The sequence below is a fragment of the Paramormyrops kingsleyae genome, chromosome 11 (genome assembly GCF_048594095.1).
Source record: "Paramormyrops kingsleyae isolate MSU_618 chromosome 11, PKINGS_0.4, whole genome shotgun sequence".
Taxonomy (NCBI): domain Eukaryota; kingdom Metazoa; phylum Chordata; class Actinopteri; order Osteoglossiformes; family Mormyridae; genus Paramormyrops; species Paramormyrops kingsleyae.
In genome coordinates this window covers 22,509,950-22,518,208 of record NC_132807.1, presented here as the reverse complement: position 1 = coordinate 22,518,208, position 8,259 = coordinate 22,509,950, and the positions used below count along the sequence as shown (strand labels likewise).

Below are 8,259 nucleotides of genomic sequence, written 5' to 3'. Positions count from 1 at the left end.
CACACTCACTCACTCACTCAAACACACACATACACACACATGAATCTGCACACAATCGGAGTGCTAAAATACTTAGGAAACATTTCTGATGTCAGCTGAAACAGGCAGATGGATGATGAGTTGGTTATATATTATCATGGGGGGGGGGGGGCGTATTTCTTAATGCTACTGAACTAAAGGCCTCCAGCAAATATAAATGTTATACTATAAGGAAAAAAAATCAAATGGGAAACGAATCAGTCAGGGTTCACGCTTACATCACCACAGTAACCCATGCAATAGGGGTTACAAAGCTGCACGCTGCTGACCCATGACAGATGGAGTGGCTGTGGAGGACCTGACACGCGGAGGACCTGACACGCGCAGCCCTGGCCCTCTCTGCCTGCTTCTCCCTTTTATATTTATACCCAGGCAAGTAAATCTCTCTTTAATTGACGGTAGCATGACCCTGGCATGTAAGGCACACGCGTGTAAACGCACACACACAAGGGCGCGCGCTCGTTTGCCCCACAGGTCGCTGAGCTCCGCAGGCCCCGTCAGCCTTCAGCGTACCGATGCCTTGGGGGGGGGGGGGGGGGAGATGGTGGCTGTACCCAACGCATCACCGTAGAGACTGTGACATCATGGGGGGGGGAAAAATCTTCAGCAAAACGGTATTATTAATAAAAGAAATAAAATACTAATCATTCTAAAAGACCTTCTACAAATGTAAAGTGATCAAATACACTTATATAAATGTCCTTGTTTTATATATATAAAAAACTCATTTATTGAAAAATTACAAAAGTACAAAATACAAAGTTCACCTGTAAATATTAGGAAACACTCACGAAGTCAGTGGAGCTGAGGGGGTGTGTGAGGGGGGTGGTTCTTTTTGAAGCCCTCATTCCTCTAGTTTTACATGCTCTTGGTTACATAAGCCTGAATGTAATTAATTGGGGGGGGGGGGGGTGTACGACTCAGATGGACGAACGGACAGACGGATGGAAAGCATGCCTGTTAAGAGAGGGATATGGGGGGGGGACTGAGGAAGGAGGAATAAAGGCGCTGTGTAGGAGTCACCAGCTCGGGGCCCCCGCTTTGTCTGCCAGCTCGGCGGTCAAAAGGGGGGAGGGACCTTGGCTGACTCTCTCTGCCCCCTCCCGTTTTATGCATTCCTGCTTTTGTGATGATAAGCGGCCTTGCCGGGGACAGAGCATCGCGCCACGCCAAGGGGGTTCCGTGATGGGGGGGGGGGGGGCTGAGGGTGCTGCAGAGTTCAACTGGCCTGCCCAAAAGCGAGTCCAGCCTGCCCCCCCCCCACCCACCCACGACCTGCCAAGACAGACCCAGCACGCTCCTCTACATTTTTTTTTTTTTTTTACAAACCCAAACGACGACATTCCATTTAAAAATCCTATGCATTAGCCGCCATTAATGATTAAGCAGGGCAGGTATAAAAATGGAGTCATTCTACACCGTTTATTCTACATCTCTCATTCCTATAGAATATATCCTGTTACAATGTGTGAGATATTCAACCAGGAGCTCAGGCGGCACACAAGGAAATGACTGACACTTACATTCACGCTCCGAAAGGGTGTATCAACGTGAAAATGCCAAATCAGGTGAAATCCTTACTCGTCACCCTAAGCCAATTACTGAAAATAAAACAGTAAAATGAAACGCCATACTAGCCTGTATTACCATGCGGAGTTTGAAATTACACATTTAAAAATGATGGTTTTTTTGCTTCACACACACACACACACACACACACACACCTTCCTTATATAAACAAGCATACAGTAAGTATATACACATGCATGTATGCGTGGGCGCGCGTGTCCGTGTGTGAGCGTGTTCATACCTCGCCACATCACTCGAGGTACCAGGGCAGCCCATAACACATTTAAACACTCATTTAAATGGCAATCTGCTCTACTCAGTCTCCCCGACTACCACTCCGGCCTGCCATCCACGTTACAAAATAAGCGCACACCGCACCGCCCCCCCCCCCCCCCCCCCGACTGTAAATCTTACCTCACCACAAAGATTTCTAAATCGCTGAACGCGATAAGATATTGTGAAATCGCGGACGGCGGCATTTCTGCCAACTTCACCTCCAGGAGATCGGAGGGCGACAGAGAGCACACGGCTGAGCAAGAGAGCAAGAGACACACGATCGAAAAGAAAAAAAGGGGGGGAAAAAAATTAACAAAACCAGGCCTGGAACCAAAGACCCCTGAGCTCAGAGGTGGACGTGAAGTGCAGCCTACCTGAATATTACAGCCGTGTGACGCAGCTAAAGCAAGCCCCCCCCCCCGCCCGTCCGCCATCCGCCGCCTCACTAAACATGTACACTATTATCTTACACCCTGCAACTGGGAGAACTGGTTCTGTCTGTGCCGGCTGGCATAATCAGCACCGTGGGCTGCGGCAGGGCCCAGTGTCACCATCACTTCAGGGAGCCTCGGCCACGTCTGACACCCCCTCACTCCCCCCATGCACCGACGGGTTACCTGCAGGGGGTTACGGATATGGGCAAAACCAAAAATAGGACGGAATTATATGAAATGGGAGGAGAGGACTGACAACTCCCACACCATAAAACACACCGACATGAAATCGCCCTCCACTGCCTGCCTGACGTCATTTTTATAACTGCTATGAGTAATAATAATAACAATAATAATAATTAATATTCCAAGTCGTCAATGTAATATTTCTAGTAGAATGTTAAAATGCTCAAATGATCTGTTCTGATCTAGCTGGTATTAACATTTACCCAACAGCTGTTACGTTAAAAAAAAAAAAGCATTCTGCATAATATATAATATAAACTGGATATTATATGGGGGGGGGGGGGAGAAGAAAATCTATTAAAAGTGAGTAAGAAAACAGACAGGAGAAGGTCTCGGGGGGGTTGGGGGGATAGCCGAGGGCCCAGCCCCTGCCAGCGTGCCGAGGGAGGCTCTGAGTGACACGCTGGGGCTCCCGTCCTGCCTGTACCTGCACCCGGCCCAGAGAGGGCTCCCTCTGGCTGGGGAAAGGGCCCGACCGGGTGACCAGCCGCTAGGGGTGCGGAGAGACCGGGAACAGAGTGTGAGGGAGAGACCTGGGGGGGTGGGGGGGTGAGAAAGGCACTAGCAGCATCGCTGGGAGGGGAAATAACACGAGACAGCCGCCACGCCAGAGTCAGCCACCGCAGCCAGCCCGTCGCATTACCTGCGACGGCCGAGGAAGCCTTTATCTCACGTGCGCGGCCAGCTGCCGTTTTCGGTAAGTAATGCAGACGGCAAACGTGATTCTAAAGAACACAATAAATGCCATACATAGGTCACCACAGCAATCTATGGCAAGGAAAAAAAATCATAATTGCATGCAGCATGGACTCCTCCATTAGCCAGCAACTATTACTGCACAATTAATTATTAAAATCATTACCCTAACATAGCCTCCCCTTTATACCTATATGGACACTAATTGTTATTTACTCTGTTGTTTATATAGTGTGCATCCTCTCTTTGCTCATATAACTTTAAATCATATTTCTGTCTAACCAATATTCTCTGACAAAGAATGAAAAACGAAAGTCACGCACGCGCGCACACACACACACGCCTGCGTGCAAAATACATGTGAATAAAATCATCTGGGCACACCGCTTTAAAACACAAAAGATGTTCACACATTTAGAAATTTGAAATAACATTTATGGCAAAATAAAAACACCTACATCCAGATTTTCATTCTCTCTCTTTCTTTTTTAATTTACACAGCAGAATTAAACTATAAATCCTCAGTCATTGTCATTAATTTTCTGATGAATCTAATTTTGATTTTTTATCCTCCTTTATAACATTATGTAAATTAAGAATAATCCACAACATATATTGCATTTTCAAAATACTGATTGGATTTAAGGCATAACCTTAATCATTACTAATAACTTAAAAAATTAATGTAATATTTAGTGATATTCAGTTTAACAAATAAGTTTCACAATACACTCCACTACACCTCTTAAAACTAAAACATACTAAAAAAATATTTCATAAATATTACTGCATTACTGTAATATTACAATGCAAGTTGTGCATTGGTGTCTTGCTTAAAACATAATACTGAACTAACAATTAAATGATCAAGTAGAAATGTATTCTCTAAAGGTAATTTGTTTATATAAAAAAAAAACTAACTCAAATCAGAACACCCCTCCCAATAATGGAAAAAATGTTTAAAAAAAAAAAAAAAACAAACCAAAAAAAAAAAAAAAAACAGAATTTAAACAAACACCCTCAAGTTTATTCAGTTGCAGAATAAAAAAGGAAGAACATTTACATGCACCTACCACTAATAAAGATGCAAACGTAAACACACACACACACACACACTTTTGTTCTTCCAGTAATCATTAAATAAAAGCTTTGTCCCCCACAAAAATGTTCCTTAATACAGGCCAAAGAAATACAAAGGGTTTCGTTAAAAAAAATAAATTAAAAAAAAGTTCCATTCGGGTGAGGTAAATAATAATCCAATTTTACAATTATATTTTTTTTCCCTTTTACTGTCAGCCAAGAAGCTCAGGACAGTCGGTAATTACGGGGTTTCCAGGAAGCGGCAGAGGTGGAACCCAACATCTGTCTGCTCTTTGTTTCCGAGGTGCGGAGACCGCGGGCGCCCTGGCACGACACCCACATCACTGCCACGTCCCTTTTCCTCCCGCGTGACACCCGCTATCATTACCGGTACGGACGCTGCGCCCAGGCATCCGAAAGCTGGACTCTGACTTTCACCCCCCCCCCCCCATCCTTCCATAAAAAAATGAGTAAAGGAAAAAAAAGAAGGAAAAGAGGGACCTTCTCTGGGCAAGAGAGACTTTACTGTCCCTCCTGTCTGACCTCTCCAAACAAATGCCTGTTTATTCTTAAAGCCCCACAGCTGCAGAACAGTAGAAGATATCTGTCTTCTACTCTTCTTATTTCATGAGGTTTTATAGATTTTTTTTTTTAATCATCATTTCTTCCTCGCGGACCGATTCTGGCGGCCTTTGGGGTCCTGCTTCAAACCCTTGAAGTTGTAATCAGGAAGGAAGGCTGCGTTTCGGGATCGGCCGTGTTTTGCTAACCCCCCCCCCCTCCCTGGCCCCCACCCCACCCCACAGCTCATGGCCAGCTGACCTCTCCTACACCCCTCACTTACCCCATGTTATCGTTCCTTCCTCACTAACAGGGCTTCCTCACCAAGCTCTCCCATGCCGACGAGCCCTGAGAAATACTTACACTGCCTCCCCTTTTGTTGTGCAACTGGGGGTCTCACTCTTTCTTTCTTTTTTTTAATTATTCACTGGTTGACCCCCACAAGATCACTGCTCTCCATGGTGTGACCCCTTGACAACCCTCCCCCCCCCCCAGCTGTTAATGGAGGGTTTTCCTCCTCTCCCTTTTTATCGCTCTCACACTCACTGGGTGACCCCTGCTCTCCTGCTCCTCACTGTCTGACCCACAGTCTCTCAGCCTCCCGCACTCTCATTCCTCCAAGACACAGCCACCCTCGATCAGCTCTCCGAACCTCTCTCCTCTCCAGTCTCCCTCGCTCTGGCTACCTCTCCTTTTCTCCCACTCTCATCCCGTCTGTCATCGGTGTCTCCGTGTTACTCCGGAGCTCGGGCGGTACACGGCCACCACTTTCGGGGGGCTCTGGGATGCTGGGGTGGGAGCGGTTTCCAGTCTGCATGCCTGTCGGCTTGTATCTTAGAGAAGCTGCACTCCCATCCCAGCCTCGTCAGTCTAGTCCTTCCTTTCTCTGCCTCCCTCTATCCGATAACAGCTCTGCCGCTCACCTTACTTTCTTCACAAGGCCTCTCTTTTTTTTTTTTTTTTGCATTTTTCCCTCTTTTCCAACAAATCTGTTTTCTCGGTTTACTCTTGACTCCAGCAGCTAAACTTTCATTCTAGACGTGCCAAACAGTACTCTCAAAATATTTAAACTCATTAATTTTATTATAGTAATCATAATATTCACTAAAACAATCTAGAAATTTGGGTCAAAGCGCTGTCAGTATTTATGCGTATTCAAAGCAGCAATAACTGATGCGTGTATTTTTTGCAATAAGAAAGGTTTGCTCTATTTTTGTAATAATTGCATATAAGAAATCTATTGTCTGGTTCCTGTTTTTTCCGTCTATGAAAATTACATTTTGACTGCCGCCTCGTCCGGTCTTTTTTCTGCGCCTTTTTGCTATTGTCTCTTCGCCGACCCCGGCGCTCCGGCTCCGCGCCGGCACTCGGCGTCGAGCTTTGCCGCGTACGGAGCTTCGCCGATCCGCTCTTGGCATGAAGGAGACCCGGAGCTCCGTTTTTAAAGCCCCCGCACTGACAACACGCACAGACACACACACTCTCGCACACACACACTCATACACACACGCAGGCACACACACACACCCCGATCGATTTACATGTGACTCCGACAGGGGCATCGGCGAGAATCGACTTTAACAACGCCTCACAATAATCCAACGGGAATAAAAAAATAAAATTGGGGGGAAAGGAAAAATGGACAAAGTGGAAAGGGGGGGGGGGAGAAAAGTACGGCAAGAGAAACAAAATGAAAAAACGGGGCGGAAAGAAGTAACGAAGGACCCGAATAAATGTAATAATCGTTAAACGCAGCGGATGTGATCAAAAAAACTGGGATTATGTCGAAAAATAGAAGAAAAGGAAAGCGGACACCGAAGTCGGTTTTATTTTTCTGAAAGTACGGAAGAATAGACGGCGTGCTCCCACTCGCCGGACGCAGACGGACCAGCAAGCTGGACTAAAGCGCTCCTTTCCTGGCTGCGGGCATGTGCAGCTCCCGCTACCCTCCGACCAGCTCTCACTTTCGCGATCGTCCATAGCACGCAATATCTCCAACTATTAACATTTTCCCATTTCGACAAAAAGCGCACATTTCTTTGAAAAATCCCGTGATTTGCCGTGCGCCGCTTTTAAAGGGAATCGCTGTCTTTGCCCGTTTTCTTTTCTTCCAGTCATGAGGACATGCGAGGACGAAGCCAGATGTAAACACAGGTAAACGAGACGGACAGAGAATAAATAAAACAACTTGCATGAAAATAACTTCGCAATCGACTGTTATTTCTCCCGACAAGGCAATAGCGAACCCGCAGAATTAGTAGAAAAATACAGAAAACCTTTAGTTAGTGTAAAAACTGAAGGAAAAACGAATCGGAGATAGAGACAGAGAGAAAAGCCAAAGTTGAAACTTACAATTTTTTTGCAGCCGCTTTGTGATCCTCGCTTTTTAATCCAGAATAGAAACGGTTTGGCTAAAGATCCCATCAAGGCAGTCCCTTTTGGTCAGTTTGCATTTAGGATGGCAAAAGAAAGATCATTGTTGTTGCGGAGTGTAAAAAACGAAGTATTAGTTCTAAAGGGTATATAAAAATAATTTGGATGCTAAGCAGGCGATGTGTCTTGTGTTAGAGGGAGAGAGGAAGAGGTGAAAGTGAGATCTGATGATTGAAAAGAAAAAAACTCTTTGGATCTTTATTCCTGCTAATTAGTTTCCTGCAAAAAATGGCTGTGATTAATTCAGTGCGCATGTGCTTCATTACACAGGCACGACGGGAAGGGCTAATTAGCCACCTTCTGGATCAATAAGATTCAGCAAAGGAGAGAGCGAGGGAGGGAGAGAGAGAGGGAGGGAGGGAGAAAGAGAAGGAAGGAAGGAGGGAGGGAGGAATGGATAGATAGATAGAAGAAGAAAAAGAGGAAAGTGATGATCAGGGATTAAATAAAAATAGGGAATTAAGAGCAACAGGAAACAAAATAATAGTTTGATCAAAAATAAAACAGCGAAAGTTGATGAAGTGTACGGGAATGGCATAGCCAGGGTGAAAAACAAGACCGTTTTCTGTTTTTTTTCCTTTTTTAAGTTTTAGATATACATAAAATACTTTATAAATATTTTTCGGAATATCTATGTATTACTTTTAACAAACTTTGCCAGGAACGAGTTGGTGCAATAATACGACACCACACATTCTACAGGAGTCCGTGACTTTTCTACCATCATCTAAAACAGCCCGGTGTTTCTAACCTTTTATTTTTATTTTGGGTTGCGGCAGATAACAGGGAAATTATTGCTATGTCGTTATGAATTAACACGAAAATGTTATATACGGTGGTAAATAGTCAACATTTAAAATGACACGGATATCTACTTTTACATAAGCAGATTGAGGTGCATTTCGGCTGTAGTTATCTTTACAGT

At 44.9% G+C, this 8,259-nt stretch overlaps 1 protein-coding gene across 3 annotated transcripts in view; it reads right to left on the bottom strand.

Moving 5' to 3' along the window:
- The window catches only part of zfhx3b (zinc finger homeobox 3b), a 125,766-nt gene extending 117,918 nt beyond the window's left edge, over window positions 1–7,848 (bottom strand). For all 3 annotated transcript variants that reach the window (XM_023790703.2, XM_023790705.2, XM_023790704.2), the window contains exon 1: window positions 7,254–7,848. The gene's annotated coding sequence lies outside the window, so the exon portion shown is untranslated. The remainder of the gene's footprint in view (window positions 1–7,253) is intronic.
- Window positions 7,849–8,259: the final 411 nt, after the last annotated feature.